This window comes from Stegodyphus dumicola, chromosome 10 (assembly GCF_044657685.1).
Source record: "Stegodyphus dumicola isolate Sdum_Otavi_A_Nest chromosome 10, ASM4465768v1".
Lineage (NCBI taxonomy): Eukaryota > Metazoa > Arthropoda > Arachnida > Araneae > Eresidae > Stegodyphus > Stegodyphus dumicola.
Window position 1 is genome coordinate 126,227,547 of NC_140777.1, and position 18,377 is coordinate 126,245,923.

Genomic DNA, 18,377 nt, shown 5'->3' on the forward strand with positions numbered 1-18,377 from the left:
AAAATGACCAAAATGGGGGAACATTCTATTACTGTATCCCCACATAAGTCTTTGAACAAGTCAAGAGGTGTCATTTCGGAAATAGACTTGATATCAGTCTCTGAGGATGAACTTTCAAAAGAACTCGCCGAGCAAAATGTATGTGGCGTCCGCTGAATAAAAGTCCGTAGAGACGGGCAACTCGTCAACACAAAACATCTTATTCTGTCTTTCTCCTCTCCAGAGCTACCGAAAGCCATTAAGGCAGGTTACCTGAATTGCCCCATCAGACCTTACGTGCCGAACCCACTGCGCTGCTTCAAGGGTCAACGGTTTGGCCATGCGAAGACCGCATGCTTGGGAAACCTGGCATGTGCTCGCTGTTCTGCAGGAGGTCACGAAAGTCAGGATTGTGTAGCTGATCCAAAATGTGCAAACTGTCATGGCAATCATCCAGCATACTCACGAAACTGCCCTAAGTGGAAAGAAGAGAAAGAAATACAGCATATTAAGACTACAAGAAAAATCTCCTATCCTGAAGCTAAGAAACTTTTTAGCACGGGTCAGTCAAAAGCAAATGTCTCCTATGCACAAGCCACTAAATCATATCGGTCAATAAGTACACAAACATCGCATAGCACACAGAAGATACCTGAACCAAAAACAAATGACAAAGAAAAAGTCTTTCTTCTACCTCCTCCCAAACAGACAATAGAAAGTCGAGAAATAAAAACACAAGAAACAGAGAATTCAAAAAAGAAAATCAAAAGCTCAGAAAAGAGAAGCTCAAGCCGAAGCTCTATTGAAGGGACCTTTTCAGACTTTATCGAATCTCAGATGGAAACAGATGGAGGCGGAGATCTCTCGAAAAATGTTCTACCTCACAAAACAAAGAAACAGCATCGAAGCAATAAACATTCCTAATGGCTACTCTCATTTCGTGGAACTACCGGGGCTTCTATCAGGGTATTGATGGCATTAAGCAACTTATTAATAAATATCGACCTATTTGTATAGCGATACAAGAGACATTCCTCAAACCTGGTAATTTTGCAAAGCTACGTAGGTACTCGATGACAAGAAAGGATAAGACATTCAGTGAACGCGCAAGTGGTGGTGTCTGTCTACTCACCTCAATTAATTGCCCTTCGAGTGCTCTCCCTTTGGATACTCCTCTCCAAGCAGTTGCAGTACAGTTGAGCATTCGAACACTGACTACTGTCTGCAGTATTTACATCCCGCCTAATGAGAACATTAATTTAAGAGATTTAGAGGATCTAATTGCCCAATTACCAGCTCCGTTTATTCTAGTCGGTGATTTCAATGGACTCAATCCTTTGTGGGGTAGTAAAGACACCAACCCACGAGGAAAGCAAATTGAACAGCTACTCCACGACCACTGTCTCTGTATCCTTAACAACGCAGAAAGCACTTATTTTCATCAGCCAACAAGGACCTTCCATTCTATTGACCTTGCTATTGTTTCTCCACAGCTTTTGCCTTTTTGTTTCTTTAATGTCGAGAATTATCTATATAATAGCGATCATTTTCCTATTATCATAAGCATTACAGGAAATAGGAGTGTGTTTATACCTAGAACACCACGCTTTTTGTTGGACAAAGCCGACTGAGACTCTTTCTTACATTATGCTCTTTTCACTGAAGAAATAATAAAGAATGTGCACATTGATCAGGCTGTGAAGATCATTACAGATAAAATTATTCAAGCAGCTGATATATGTATACCAAAAACGTCGGTAAAACAGCCAAAATACCCAAATCTCTGGTGGAATCCTGAATGCCAGGACGCCATCAGAAAACAAAGGAAAGCTTGGAGCATTTTTCGGCGATTTCCTTCAGAATCAAATCTCGTAATATTCAAAAGGGCTAAAGCAAAAGCTCGGCAGGTGCGAAGGAAAAGTCAGAAGAATTCTTGGATCTCGTATGTGTCTTCGATTAGCTCTTCAACTTCGAGTAAGATGGTGTGGGAGAGAGTCCGGAAAGCGTCCGGTATCTACAAAGAGCACACACTTTCCATTTTAAAGACAAGTGGTGAAACAGTTACTAGTAGGGAAGAAATTGCCAACGCTATTGGACAGAGTTTCTCAGCCGTCTCACACAGTAGTAACTATCCTTTTGAATTTCTTTCCGCAAAAAATGCATTGAAAAACAACTAATTAATTTCAACTCTCCCAATACTGAACCATATAATCAGGATTTTACTGTGCTTGAACTGAAAAGAGCTCTGCTGCAGACAAAAAATTCATGTCCTGGTCCAGATGATATTGCCTATCCTATGCTGAAACATCTTCCTTCCAAGTCATTGGCAATCATCCTCTTTCTCTTTAATAGAGTATGGAAGGAACAAGTCTTTCCAAATGACTGGAAAATAGCTTTTGTCATCCCCATTGTTAAACCGGGAAAAGACCCTACTAATCCGTCGAATTACCGTCCCATCGCCCTTACTAGCTGCCTCTGCAAACTCTTTGAAAAGATGGTCAACACTCGTCTGGTTTATTATTTAGAAACAAATAATTGTATCTCCCCTTATCAGAACGGTTTTAGAAAAGGAAGAGCAACTATCGATAATATCCTACTCTTAGAAACAGGTATCCGTAGAGCGTTCGTTAGAAGAAATCATTATGTTTCCATTTTCTTTGATATAGAGAAAGCCTATGATACCACCTGGAGATACGGTATCCTTCGTGACCTATATAACAATGGTTTACGAGGAAACATGCCGATATTCATCAAACATTTCCTACAGGATCGGAAGTTTCATGTGAAGATAGGCGATACACTTTCTGACATGTTCCATCAAGAAGAGGGCGTTCCGCAAGGAAGTGTATTAAGTGTTACATTATTTAGTATAAAAATTAACTCTATTTTAAAACAACTGCCTCCAGCAGTCCAGGGTATGCTCTATGTCGATGACCTGCAAGTCAGTTTCCAGGGAGAAGACCTGAAAGACATCGAATGTAAATTGCAGACTTCTCTCAATAGAATTGTTAAATGGTCACAGGAAAATGGTTTTAGATTCTCTACTCAAAAGACTGTGTGTGTACATTTCTGTCGAAAGAAAATTCTTCACCCTGACCCCGAACGTTATCTGCAAGATGTGCTGATTCCTGTAGAAAAGGAAATAAAATTCCTAGGAATGATATTTGACCATAAGCTTACGTTCCTCCTCCATATTACATATCTAAAAAAGAAATGTTTAAAAACTATGAATATTCTGAAAGTACTGTCAAATACTTCTTGGGGTGCTGATCGAAGCTCAATGCTTCTTATATATAGAGCTCTCACTCGTTCGAAACTAGATTATGGATCAATCATTTATGGGTCGGCAAGGCCTTCAGTATTAGCCAAACTTGATCCGATACATCACCATGCACTTCGGATATGCACTGGTGCCTTTAGAACTTCTCCAGTGGAAAGCTTATATGTGGAAAGTAACGAGACCTCCCTGCGGTTAAGACGTGAAAATCTTTGTCTTAAGCATTATTTCAAAGTCTTATCACAAACCGAAAATTCTACGCGGTCAATATTGCTTAATGACCAATACTCCCGTTTATATCAGGTACGACCATCATGTGTCCCATCTTTCGGCTTGCGGATGAGTGCTTTGGTGGAGGAGTATAATTTGTCTAATATAGATATACAGATGGAGGATTTTTTTGGAATTCCTCCCTGGGAGGGTAGGAGAATCCATTCTCTGGATACTTTTCGACACTGGAATAAATCACAAACTAATGAAATCATCTACAAGCAGATTTTTTTCAACATAGAAACAAATATAGGAAATATATCCCTCTATATACAGACGGATCAAAATCCCAGGATCATGTTGGCGCTGCTTTCGTCACAGAAAAAACAATAGTAGGGGTTCGATTACATACAGTTTGCTCTGTGCTTACTTCTGAGCTTACTGCAATCCATCTGGCTTTGACTTACCTTTCAAAACAAAAGTACACAAAATTTATTATCTACACAGATTCCATGAGTGCCTTAATGTCATTGAAAAATCACGCTCAATGTACTCATTCAGTTGCAATCAGAATCCTAAAGTTGAATCATTCTTTAAAAATTCGGGGATACCAGATTCTATATTCGTGGATCCCTGGACACGTTGCCATTAAGGGGAATGAATTGGCAGATATTTCAGCTAAAACTGCAACCACAATGTACAATCTTCAGATTCCACTAGCAGACATCAAAGGGTTTTTCAAAAGCAAAATCCTCAGCAAATGGCAGAAGCAGTGGGATGACAGAGTATGTAACAAGCTGAGAAATGTAAAACCCACCATTGGATACTGGCCATGTATGGCTAATAGAAAGGAAGATGTCCTCTTGACTCAACTGAGAATTGGCCATTGTCGCCTGACCCATGAGTATCTTCTGAAGGGAGAAGAGAATCCCAGCTGCCCAAACTGCAACGCAGATCTGACAGTCCATCATATCTTGGTGGAATGTTAGAGTTTTAATTATTTTCGCCAAAAACATTTTAATAGTTCAGAACTGGACTTAAAAAATTTAATTGGAAAAGCACATCATCGTAATTTATTTCTGTTTTTAAAAGATATTGGCTTTTATAATAGACTTTAACCTGTTTTTTTAAAAAGATATCAGCTCTTATCATAGACTGTAATCTGTCTCTTACCTAAGCTGGAAGTTTTTACAAATGACTAATTGCATTGTTACCATTTGTCTGGCGCAGATAACCTTGACAGGTTTTGTGCCAAATTACAATAATCCAATCCAATCCTTCGACTCACTTTCAATAAAAATGAAGCTCTTGTCAACGTTTGAACTCACTAGTGTTCTTTTGACCGTCTGACTGCGGGTACAAAATTCATAAAAGTGTAAAAAACTAAATCGTATCTTTCCTTTCTGCAAACCTAATCGCACATGAAATCTCAATTTCTGAGAATAAGAACGTACCGACTATATTCAGGATAAAAAAGGTGATAGCTTTACTGACGCATCTCTCATCCGGAGGATTAAAACTTTCCTCTCCATTTGAACATAAGTAGAAATCTGGGTGTTTAGTGCATTGTTAGAATTAGTCTTCTATAATGGTAACAGACTCGTAAAAATATTTTTGACCATCCATTTTTTCTTATGTTTATTACGGCGGCAAGACAGTGACTTGCTTTCAATTCTGTTTCTAATTTGATATTTTATAATTACATGATGAATAATAAACTTATTAAAATTTCAACTTCTCACAAATTTCCTTACTGACGTACTCCAACATAAGTGAAAAATAGTCATTTTCTAACACTACCAAATTTTAACGTTTTTCCCAATTATATTTCTAAATAAATTGCAAGCACGTGAATATATAATTCTTAGTAACTAAGATCGTATAACGTTCCACTTCGTCTGAACTGGAACTTCAGTCCTAAAACCTTCATACTCAGGTAGCAAGTAATCGCTATGTCCTAAATACTACGAAAAAGCCTTTAAATAACCTTTTTTCCAAAACTAAGGTGAAAGCCGGCTCGAAGTACCTGCTGGGAGAGAATGTAAGACCTAGATGATTGCATTTAGAAAGAGCTGGCAGAATTCTAACTTATTATATTTTGAAATATAGCTAAAATATAATAAATATAAATATAGCTAAAAATTTATAGATAGGTATAAAGAATGAATTTCAGAAATATTTAGCTGATTTATCATTATATACAGGTAGCCCTCCTACAACACGGCATTCTGTAACACGGTTTCGCACACGATTCATAAATTGCGAGAACCCTCCTACAAGACGGTTTTCCTATAACACGGTTTCCCTCAAACACGATAAGAAAACTGCCCAAGCAATCCGAAGAGATTTATCGAACTCCACACGAAGTTTTCCCATATTGTGCAAAGCGCCCATATAGTCATTTAACACATAAGAATCCTTGTTTTGTAAGTTCTGCCAGTTGTTTTCGAAGATCCGGTACCCGTAAGAACATATGTCCTCAAATGACCCGTGTGAATAAATGTCCTCAGATAACCCGTATGAACAAATGTCCCCAGATAACAATGGAGAAACCTCACTATTGCAGAAGGTGAACAACGGGAGAACTTATGAACGTGAGAACTTGTGAACGTGAGAACTCCACAATAAGTGCTCTAAAACGCACAACCTGCACGTTCGGCTGTTCGGCTTCCAAAATTCGAATCCTCGTCTCCATGGCCTGAAAACAAACGTGTCTCACGCTGCTGGTCGGCAGTTTGCGTTGAGCCAGGGCGTGTTAAAGAATATATCTCTTTCGTCTTTAAGACATTAAGTTTCAGTCCCCAAACATGTCCGATAAAGATAAAATAAACAACGTTTAAGAGGAAATTCATTTCTTTAGAAGTACAGATACAAATCTTGGACCGTCTTTTAAAAGGAGAAAAGGCATCTCACATTGGAAAAAGTTTTAATTGGAATCGAGAAACAGCCCGGAACATTAAGAAAAATGAAAAGGAAATAAGAAGTGCAGCTGCTGCAGGATTTTCGGCATCCGCAAAACGTGCAGTTCGCCCATCGGGGGGGGGGCGTCAATAATTGAAAAGATGGAAAAGGTACACAGCATTTGAATTGATGATAGCTGTTAAAAAAGAATTTCGTTGGATGGTAATTTTCTGGTAACTGAAAGTTGGTTCGAAAATTCAAAACGCGTTTTGCAATTCATAGCTTAAGAATTCAAGGAGAATCTGCATCGGCTGATTATGAAGCTGCTAGGACGTTTCCTGAAAAATTTCAAAATATTATAGAACAACAAGGATATACAGCAGTTGAAGTTTTCGATGGCGACAAAACTGAGCTTTGGTGGGAAAAAATGCAGAGTAGAACCTTTATATCGGAAAAAAAAAACTGCATCCTAATTTAAGGTGTTTAAAAATTGTCTAACGCTACTTTTGTGCAGTATGACTTTGAACTTTATGACAAAATCCTTGTTACGTAGTTTATAGATCTTTAAATCCTGGTGCACTTAAATGCGTAAATAAAAAATCTTACCTGTATACTGGAAAGCAAATCCAAGAGCATGGGTAGCTGAGAATATATTTAAAGATTGGTTTTTAAATTGTTTTCTGCTGCCAGACGCTGAACGTTATTTAAGGCAGAAAAATTTGAGCTTCAAAACGCTTTTTACCTTCAGATAATGCTCCGTGTCACCCACAAGATTTGCATCATCCCTATGTCAAAATACTGTTCCTACAACCTAGCACTACTTCATTACTCCAACCATTGGATCAAGGTTTTATTTATACCTTTAAAACATAAGAAGAGCATTACAGTAGATTTTAGACGTAATCGATACAAAATCAATTAATGTAATAGAAGCTTGGAAGACATTTTCAATCAAGAACTGAATCGACATCGTATCTTTGTCGCTGAAAGAACTTAAAGCATCAATGTTAAATGCATGTTAGAATAAGATATGGCCTTTTTCAGTTGAAATAGAAAACATGAGTGACTCGTCAGAAAATGAAATTGGTGGCATATTAGAATTTGCTAAATCAATCGGAGGGGAAGGTTTTGTGAACATGGCTATTGAGGACGTTCAAGATTTATTAGCGGAACAAGAAATTAACGCAGATTTGATAGAAATGGCATCCGAAGCTGTAAATCAAATCGATGATTGAGGACACTAGCACTGATGAAGATTGTGAAGTTAAAAATTTAACATTAAAAATTAAAAGAAAGTCTGCGCTTAGCTAAAATTCTCGAGTTATTTTTTTGAGTGCAGACCCTTCCACTGAAACAAGCTGAAAATTCGAAAGGGAGTTTCAAACCTGTCTAGCTCTATATCGAGAAATTTAAAATGACCGGTAAAAACTTGCAAGCAAAGTAAAATTACAGATTTTTTAAAGAGGGAAGAAAATGCCAGAACGTTAAATGAAGAAAAAAAATTCTGAATGTGAAAGCGATCTCATTCCACTGACGAAACGTTCTCTGTTGATTATACTGAGCAATGACAATGAGGAAATGTATTAAACTAAAGTTGCGTTAAATTAAAATATGTCATATTTTTGTTTGTGTTGTACATACATATATATTTTTAATAAAAATTAAGTTGTTTATGTATAATTAAAAATATTTGATTTTAATAAGTTTTCGGAACGTAACCCCCCGTTTTATACTGGCCTCTGGGTCTCATACAACACCGCATTTTCCAGGAATCTATCTATCGTGTTATACGCGATCGCGGACACTTAGCCGACAAGACATTTAGCAGACACGGACACTTAGCGGACAGGACATTTCGCCGACAAGGACACTTAGCCGACAGGACATTTTGCCAACACTGACAGTTAGCCGACAAGACATTTAGCCGATAATGAGTCTCGCTCTTCCCAATGCTTTGAGATTTCTAATACTTTCACATTTCGTTACTACTTTGCTCAACATATCACACTAAATTCATTCTCGTATAAAGTCGTTTCGCTCCTCCCATTAATGAAATTTTCTTTCCCTGTCAGGAAGTAGAGTTATTCACCCTACTCCTCGCCACACTTGAACTACTTTTTTTCTAAAATGCTATTTACACGTTAGGCATCGTATATATATTAATCTGGAATACGTCTCCGATACGGAAATTCGTACCGCGTGGCCTGCGGTGACCTAACAGAAGTAGGTTTGGTTTATGTAATTACGGCAAAGTCAGAGGGCTAGCTGCCTAAGGAAAGGGATGACTTCGTGGAGGACTTTCTAAGGAAAACTGGCTCGTATACATGTTACACACGGGGTAATCCACGAAAGCACCTGTGCAGCCTGTCTGTTCGCGGGATTCGAAATTCGGACCGAACTGCCAGTGTTCAGTGACTTTACCGCTCGGTCGCTGCTGGGCCTAACAGAAATAGAGGGACAGTTTACTTAACATGCAACCAGTCTCTTCCAATTAAAATTGCCTTTTTAAGCTAGAACGTTATAAATGCATTCAGGGAAATGGGCACCCAAAATTTTCCCATTACCATGTGGCTAAACCAAAAACGAGAAATAAAAGGAATGAAAGAGGAAAAATAAAATAAAATTAATAAAAAATGAAAGGAATATTTATCCATTATATTTATTTTCTAACATATATTGAGAAAAGTTATATTTTATAAGAAAAACATTAACATAAAATATTGAAAATTACACATCGCGACTTTCAAAACAGAGTACATAATATCTACAGTGGTGGCCAAAATTGTGGAAACTTTTGGAAATTTTTATGTTTTTGAACTTGTATGCTTATAGAAAATGTTACGTTTCGCAAAAATGCAAACTTGTATATATCATTTTAAAGAGATGTGATGTGATGTGATGTATTTAGTTATGGCAAAGCACACTAGGGCTATCTGCCTAAGGGAGGGAAACTGGCTCGTATACACGTTACACATGGGGAAAACCACGAAAAGGCCCATGCAGCCAGCCCGTTCGCGGGATTCGAACCTCGGACCGAACTACCAGTGTTTAGCGACTTTACCGCTCGGCCGCTGGTGAGCTTCATTTTAAAGAGAATTTATTACTGAATTCAATACAAAACACAAAATTCAATCATTTGCAATACAAAAACAGTTATATGTACTTTAATATAAATAAAAAACAGTTATGAAGTGGTTTGTAATGTCTAGCTTTCCTGGCCAATCACTGTTCTTATTCTGAGACCCAAACAAATGTTAGTAACTGCCAGTAGAAGCTGACATCATGTTTACACTTGAAACAATTCATTATTTTGCTTTGTTCTGTAGAAGGAGGACCTGTTTCTTATACACTGCAATTACAAGTAGGAATTTTTGTAAAAATTTTTAATATTTAGTCAAGAAGCAATGACATCAAATAAAAGAGTAGATTGGACACCTAGAAAGAGATGTAATATTATTGTGTTACGAGAAAGTGGTCTTTCCTATGCTGAAATTGCAAGACAGGTGGGTGGTTCAGTGACTACATCTGGAGTCCGAAAGTTTTGTTTACGATATCAGGAGACAAATTCAATAAAAAACAAAGAAGGAATAGGCCGAAAAAGGTGCACCACATCTATTGATGACAGAAGAATAAAAAGACTGTCTCCAAGATAGAAAAATGTCATCAGCGGCCATCAGAAGTGATCTGAATGATGCTGGTGTTTCTGTCAGTTCAAGAACAATCAGGAGAAGATTAACAGATGTTGAACTGAGAGGTAGAATTCCACGAAAAAAGCCTTATCTTAATTTTCAGCAACTAAAAAAAAAAAAAAAAAAAAAAAAAAGACTACAGTAGGCAGAGGAACATTAATTGGACAGATGATCAGTGGTCACAAGTTATATGAAGTGATGAAACTAAGATATCGTTATTCTGTAGTGATGGGCGAAAATATGTAAGACGTAGAATAGGAGAAGAGCTACATCCTGCCTGCATTCAAGCAACTGTCAAGAACCCAGTTAGTGTTATGTTTTGGTCATGCATGTCAGCAGATGGTATTGGTCGCCTTCATGTCATCGATGGGACACTGAATGCCAGAAAATACATTGACACTATTCTAGAACCAAAATTTCCACCTTCCATCAGAGATCTCTTTCCCAAGAATGCTTCGTTTATTTTTCAGCAGGATTCTGCTCCTTGCCAAACGGCCAATCGAAAGAGTGGTTTCGCATAAAGAGCATTAAATTGTTGTCATTGCCAGGAAACAGTCCTGACCTCAATCCTATCGAAAATTTGTGGCACCGTTTGAAAACTCTTGTCCGAATGAGGCGCCATTCAAATAAAAGGGAACTAATTGAGGCTATAATTGTTTCCTGGCATCATGAAATAACGGAAGAAGAGCTTAAAACTCTTGTCAGCTCAATGAAACGTCGATGTGAAGCTGTAATCAAAAATAAAGGGTACCCTACTAAGTACTGATAACTCACTGCAGTCATCACTATCTAATGTACATTACAATGTAGTTACATTGTAAGATCTATCTCTAACTATCTATCCCCATGCACTAACTTAGATCCTACGCTGAACCTGGCGAATTCTCGCACAGGCGTGAAATAAATACCAGCACAGAAGAGGGGTGAAAATAACCCTTTATTAACTCAAACTAAAATAACAGACAGCACGGACTTTGTGCTTTACAAAAACACCGTTCACCTACGGCGATAACTTAACGTATATGAGAATACAAAATCAAATCTGAAAAATAAAACTAGTGCAAGAACGCACTTCAAAATTACTCCTGAGAGATGGACTCACAGAGATCTAACCGGCGTGATACTAAACTGAAAACGGCCAAAGGCCCTAACTGGAGTTACCGCGAGAATAACAACGAAACGTGCGCTAGGCTAGCAAAACATGCTCTGAATAAAATTGAGATAATCACACATTTAAATAGCACTTCACTTAACTTAAAATTTACATCCTGGCGACAGAATGTGAGGGGATGTTTGAGAAGTTGAGAAGAGGTAAACGTAAAATAAATTTGTTATGCAAATTAAGAAAAACCCTACAATTTCCCTCGCCAGAATTTAACTATCGCATAACAAGGCTTTAAAAGCCTGGAAAAGATAGCTAAATTATAAATCTACATGTGAGTTCACCTTTACAATCTTAAACTAAATCTTAACTAAATTTAAGATTTTACAGACGGACAATGAGGCACAGAGTTACAATAATTTCCTTCTTTAGCAAATCTTGTTCTGTCTCCTTCCAGGTATCCTGGAAGGAAAAAAGTTTAGTACGTGCTTATATACATCTTACATTTGCCACATATATATATTAACAGTTCAACCTTTTCTACATTTACTCAATTCAATCTTTCTAAATAACGTTGAAACTCCTCCTTGCTCTCTAGCATTGTGTACCGTAAAGTGCGAGCGTGCTTTATGTAAAATGAGTACAACACTTACCGACTACCCCACATTTACTTGTTAGAATTAAACCAACTAGACCTAGACAGACACCTTACAATCAAATCTCAGCCTGAGGTGCTAACGCTAGTGAAAATTAACTTAGTGTTGTCTGGAGAGCCTAACCTTTTAAATTCCATTCCTTCTTAATTTATCTTAACTTCTTTTTAGTACTTATCATCGGTAACATAGACTACTCTTTCATTCGAAACACAATTTCAAGCATACAAAATAATTTCAAGTAATTCAGAATTCAAACATTCTTGCATAATCAATTAGCTTACTTTACTCCGCTGAAAAATAAGCATAGATTAACTACATGCACGAATTTCTAACACTTTAAGTCACGTAGTTCGTTTACTTGATACCATACAAACATTTTCCTACCACAGTCTCTACGACCAAAGTTAACATTTCACTCTAACATGGCGAAGATTATTTGCTAAACTTTCTTATTTTTCGTAAACATTTAAAGCTACTTGCTTAATAGAACAAATTTTAAATTACTTGCATAATAGTAATTACACAAAATTCTAAGCTTTTTGCTAAATACAAAACTGTAAACTCTTACTAAATACAAAACTAAGCTTCTTGCCAAATATAAAACTGTAAGCTTCTTGCCAAATACAAAATTGTAAGCTTCTTGCTAAATACAAAATTGTAAGCTTCTTGCTAAATATAAAATTGTAAGCTTCTTGCTAAATACAAAATTGTAAGCTTCTTGCTAAATACAAAATTGTAAGCTTCTTACTAAATTAAACAAATCTTGTCCTCTTCCAGAGGCAAAACTGACAAATATTTTCAACCAACTTCGTACTAGATTTAAAATAAATTTAAATAGAATAATTTTGACTTATCTTTCGTTTGGCGTTAGCCGTCATTCTCTTTTTGACGAAGTCCTCCTACGAAAGAACTTGTTTGAGACGTCTCACTTGAATCCGCTGCCGGGGCTGTTCGTTCCCGTTGCTCTCTTTTGGCGGTTGTATTCTTTTGATACCTCTTTCCCAGGCTGCTTTCTTTCGGCTATGTTCTCCTTGAACTTGCGCTGGACGCTTTCCGGTTGTGGCCGAGGACCCTGCTTTGACTTGGCGTGGAACTTTCCGCTGGACCTCCGTAGGCTCTCCTCCGTTTCTTAACTATTTCCTTCTTTTGGTTCCTGGGAGAATGGCTTGTGCTGTTGAGGGCCCTTCTAAATGTGAATTCTCCTGAAAAAGATCTTTAAAAATAGGTATGTCATTACGATCATGGTATTTTTTCACCTGACCAACACTGGTAGTGATCTCGCCTTCTTTACTTCCTTTTAAATATAAAACTGATCCACAAATACATTGTATTATGTAAGGACCTTCAAATCTTGACACTTTTTCGAGTGGGGCGCAAGACAATGCATGTTTTCTTTTCAGTACTTTATCCCCAGGTTTAAATTTAAAATCTCTCCTTTTCTTATTATAATACAACGATTGTTTTTCTCTCGTACATCTGAATTTTTGATTGCATCATTGATTAACTTCTAGATATCTTTTTGTTTAAATTTTTGCTCCCTTTTCTGGACAAAAATAATTTATCTAAAGGGGTAATTATCTTCCTCCCCAGAAAAAGTTCACAAGGGATCTTTCCTGTGGTATCATGCTTGGCCGTTCTGAGAGCATACGCTAGTTGATCTACACAGTCATCCCAGCGTCGGTGATACGTTCTCACATAACTCCGAATGATTTTTACTATGTTTCTGTTTATGCGCTCGGCAATATTTGACTGCGGTCTGTACGGGACCATCTTAAGGTGGCGGATGCCAAGCCCTGCACATAGCTCCTCGAAACTTTGACTAACGAATTGGGGGCCGTTGTCTGATATTACCCTAAGTGGTGCACCATATTTTAAAATGTATTTATTTAGAAAAGAATCGGCTACCATTTTCACTGAGGCTTAAGGGGTACTATTTCTAACCGTTTTGAGAAATGGTCTACTATTACAAGTAAATATCTATTTCTATTACTTTCACTTTTTGGAAATGGGCCCAGTAGATCTATTCCAATTAACTCATCAGGAATAGCTCTTATACTATTTAGATACCCGGCTGGGCTATAATTTACATCATTAACTAATTGACATGTATGGCAGGCCCTGACATACTCGGTTACCACTCTTTGAAGTTGCAGGAAAAAAAACCGCCTCGCGCACTCTTTGTACAGTTTTACGAATGCCTTGGTGTCCGGCTGTTTCCGTGTCATGCAATTCCTTTACAATACTGAGTCGCAACCCGGCTGGAATGACAGGCCTTATTTCACTATTCTCATTTGTTGTTTTAGTGTCAAACAATAGTTTATCGACTGTTTCATAGTTTGCTGCTCTATTCCTTATAGCCACGATATCCGGATGTTCGAAATTATCCGGGTCCTGCAAGTATGCATAAATATGCCTATATTCTGGATCCTTTTTTAACTCGGAAACAATGGTTTTTCTGGAATCTAATACTTTTGATGTTAATATGGAGCATTTTATTTGTTTTCCTTCTTAGTCTACTTTTATCCAAGATAATGCGTCTGCCACGATATTTTCCTTTCCCGGTGTGTGTTTGACTATTAAGTTAAATTCTTGCAACTTCAATGCGCATCTTATGAGTCGTGGACTTAAGTTTTTCCGGAATATAGTCGCTCCACGGCTGCGTGATCTGAATACACGACTACCAAAATAAACTCTGAATTTCTGTACGGCTAAAAGTACGGCCAAAGTTTCTCTTTCCGTAGTAGTATAATTTCTTTGAGTTTGCGTGAGTGTTTTTGAAAAATACGCCACGGGCTGCTTATTCTGTGCCAAAACCGCACCTACTACGAAATCCGAAGCATCGGCCGAAATTTCGAGATTTTCATCCCCCTCCGGGAATTTTAAGACCGGCGCTTGAATTAGCTCATCTTTTAGTCTTTCAAACGTAGTGTTTGCTTCGGCTGACCACAAAAATCTAGTTTTTTCTTTTCAATTGCAAGAGCGGTTCCGCTATCTGTGCGAAGTCTTTTATAAATATTCGATAATAGCTACACATGCTTAAGAAAGAAGAGAGCTTTTTGGCAGTGTTGGGCGGTGTATAATTCTTTATCGCAGTTACTTTCGAGTCTTGAGTTTCAATTCCGCATTTTGAAATTTTGTATCCTAAGTATTTTAGTTCTTCTGCCACAAACTTACACTTACTCGCATTTATTTTTAGGCCTGCGTCTCTTAATAACGTAAAAACTTCGTTTAAATCTTTTACGTGTTCGTCAATATTTTCACTTGTAACAATTATATCGTACAGATAAATAAACATTGACTTCCCGAGGACAGGTCTTAATATAATGTCCATGGTGCGTTGAAATGTCGCCGGGGCTCCACATAAGCCAAAAGGCATTCTCAGGAAAGCATAAGTTCCTGATTTCGTTATAAATGCTGTTTTAGGCACATCCTCTATTTTCATCGCTATTTGAAAGTACCCAGAGGTAAGATCTATGGTGGTCATGTATTTGGTGGACCTAATGTTCCTGATCACTTCCTCAATTATAGGTAGAGGATAAACGGGATATTTGGTTAAGCTTCCTGTAGTAGTAAAATGTAAAGGAGGCAGATCATTTTTCTTTTTACATAGCACGACGGGATTCGCATAAGGGCTGCTTATTGGCTTTATTATTTTATTTCCAAGCATGTGCTGAATATGCTCCTCAATGATCTTTTTCTTAAGGTAATCATATCTGTATGGCTTGGCCTTCACGGGCTCCTCACTTTTTAACTTAATTTCATGCTGGACTATCTGAGTGAGGCCAGGTGTTTCAAAAAATAAATCAGAAAACTGGCTTATGAATTCTTTTAGGTTTCGTCTATCTTCTGCTTTCACGTGTTCCAGGTTGAGTTCCGGAGGCTCCACAGCTGGTACTTCCTTCGGCTCCATGTTAAGCTACATCGTTTCATTCTGAAAATTAATTTCAGCTCCCGCTGTGTTAAAAAAAAATGTTGTCCCCAAAATTACCGAAACTTGCAAATTTCGCACTACAAAAATATAAACTTCTGAACTTCATTTTTAATCTCTACATTAAAAGTTGCTTTTCCTATACATGAACAATGTTTGCCCTGCGCTGCAATGACTGTGGTGTTTTGCGCTTTAAATAATCTATAATTTTTCAAATTACTTCGAAAGAATTGTTCTGATAAAAAATTTGCTTCTGCTCCCGTATCCACCAAGGCTTCTGTTGGCACCTTATTTACCTGAATGTGAATTACCGGTAAGGATAATTTTTTTATAATCACCGTATTCAATTGAACTTTTGATGGATTTCTATTCCAATGAGGTGACTGTTCCCCCTTTTCAGCAGCCACCCGTCCTAGTTTAAATCCTTGTTAACTGCGCCCTTTTTTTAATCTTGCGTCCTAATTTGGCTATAGCCTTTCTTTTTATCTTGAAATGTATTCCCGCTGTAAGATGGTTTCGCTTTTTCCGCATATGGCCTGGAAAACTGTCCATTTGAAAAACTTCTCGTACGCGTACTTTCCGTTACCCTCCTACTCTCGAATTTCACCGCCAGCTCGAACAATTGTTCTAGAGTGCTCGGGTTTCTTACATCAATATAATCCTGAACTAGCGGCATTAGTCGGAGCAAAATGATTTCGATTAGTTCTTCGTCAGGTTTTTTACCATATAAGAAATTCGCTACTTGGACCTTGCGTAAGATGAAATTAGACAATTCTTCTATTTTAAATTGGTACTTGCCGTACAATTCGGCTTCAAGCCTAGCTCTATCTTTCACCACGGGAAAAGCTTTTACTATCGCGGCTTTAAAATTCTCGAACGTATAAGTGAGGCTTCCTATTTCTCCCAATCGAAATCTTCCTATCCCTTTAAACCAACTTAATGCCTGTCCTCGCAAGGCGGTAGTGGCTATCGTGATTTTTTGTACATCAAGGACTGGATACAGTAAAAAATGATTATCTAAAATTTCCAGGAAGCTAGTTACGCACGTTCTTCCGTCAAATATCACCGAGGGTTTCATGGAGGCCCTCATAGTGTCCACCAAATATCCAAAACCTTCTATCATACCTCCAGGAGCCAGTGGGGTGTGCGATGTTGCTGGAGCTAAATCAGCTGCACCTTCGTTGTTAACCATGAGTTCAGAAATGTTCGGGCGCCACTTGTAAGATCTATCTCTGACTGTCCACATGCACTAACTTAGATCCTACGCTGAACCTGGCGAATTCTCGCACAGGCGTGAAATAAATACCAGCACAGAAGAGGGGTGAAAATAACCCTTTATTAACTCAAAATAACAGACAATACTGACTTTGTCCTTTACAAAAACACCTTTCACTTGCGGCGATAACTTAAACGTAGACGAGAATACAAAATCAAATCTGAAAAATAAAACTAGTGTACGAACGCACTTCAAAATTACTCCTGAGAGATGGACTCACAGAGATCTAACCGGCGTGATACTAAACTGAAAACGGCCAAAGGCCCTAACTCGAGTTACTGCGAAAATAACAACGAAACGTGCGCTAGGCTAGCGAAACACGCTCTGAATAAAACTGAGATAATCACACGTTTAAATAGCACTTCAATTAATTCCTAACTCAATTTACATCCTGGCGAGAGAATGTGAGGGGAAGTTTGAGAAGTTGAGAACAGGTAAACTTAAAATAAATTTGTTATGCAAATTAAGAAAAACCCTACAACATGACTGATCTAGTTAAATCTGGCATACATAGATGGCACCACATTGCGGTGAATTTTCACTATGTCTCGCTTTGCTACGTCCTGCTTGGTTGGAGACCCCTCCTTCTGAAGCTTCAGTTATGAATAAAACAAAACCTTAAAGAATATTTTACTTCTAAATTAAACATTATGCACCAGTTTAGTGCTATAAACCTTAACCTAAGTAAGTATTTTAAGCGAGAGGCGTGGTCAATAAAATGTTACAGAATTTTTATCTCAAGAATGGTGGCATGAACAGCAAATTATAGAGGTCACAAATAATTTATACCTTTGGTTGTCTTAAAAATTCATTTTTTTAATTGTTTTTAATAACAAAATAAAATATATTTCCTAAACTAACCCTCACAATAATATGTTTCTATAAAAAGTATAATTCAAGAATAACAATAATTTTTATTGCATTATTAAGATTTTTTTATGACAGGGAAAGGAAATTTCATTTGTGGGAGGAGCGAAATGATTTTGTAAGGGATAGTATGTAATATGATGTGATGAGAAAAATAGTAATGAAACGTAAAGGTATTAGAAAACTGAAAGCATTTGGAAGAGCGACATTGGAAAATTAATATCATTAAATAAACAAGAAAAATTATTAATGATGTGAAAGTGTTCAAAGAGCCCAGTTGATTAAATGAAGAAACTTTACGGATAATTTTTGAAGATCTCATATTAATATGTAATTACGTGACCGCCGAACTTAGCTAAAAATTTCTTTTTTCCCTTTCGAAATTTAATTCATATTCCCTGACGAGAAATTTCAGCTCCTTATCAATTTGGTCAATATACACCAAACAGCACAATACATCAAACAGCAAACAATGCTAAATTAACACAATAA

At 37.4% G+C, this 18,377-nt stretch overlaps 1 protein-coding gene across 1 annotated transcript in view; it reads left to right on the plus strand.

The window, feature by feature from the left end:
- LOC118200891 (murinoglobulin-2-like) overlaps positions 1–18,377 on the plus strand; it is a 215,983-nt gene that overhangs the window by 101,146 nt on the left and 96,460 nt on the right. The gene's annotated exons all lie outside the window — the stretch shown is intronic.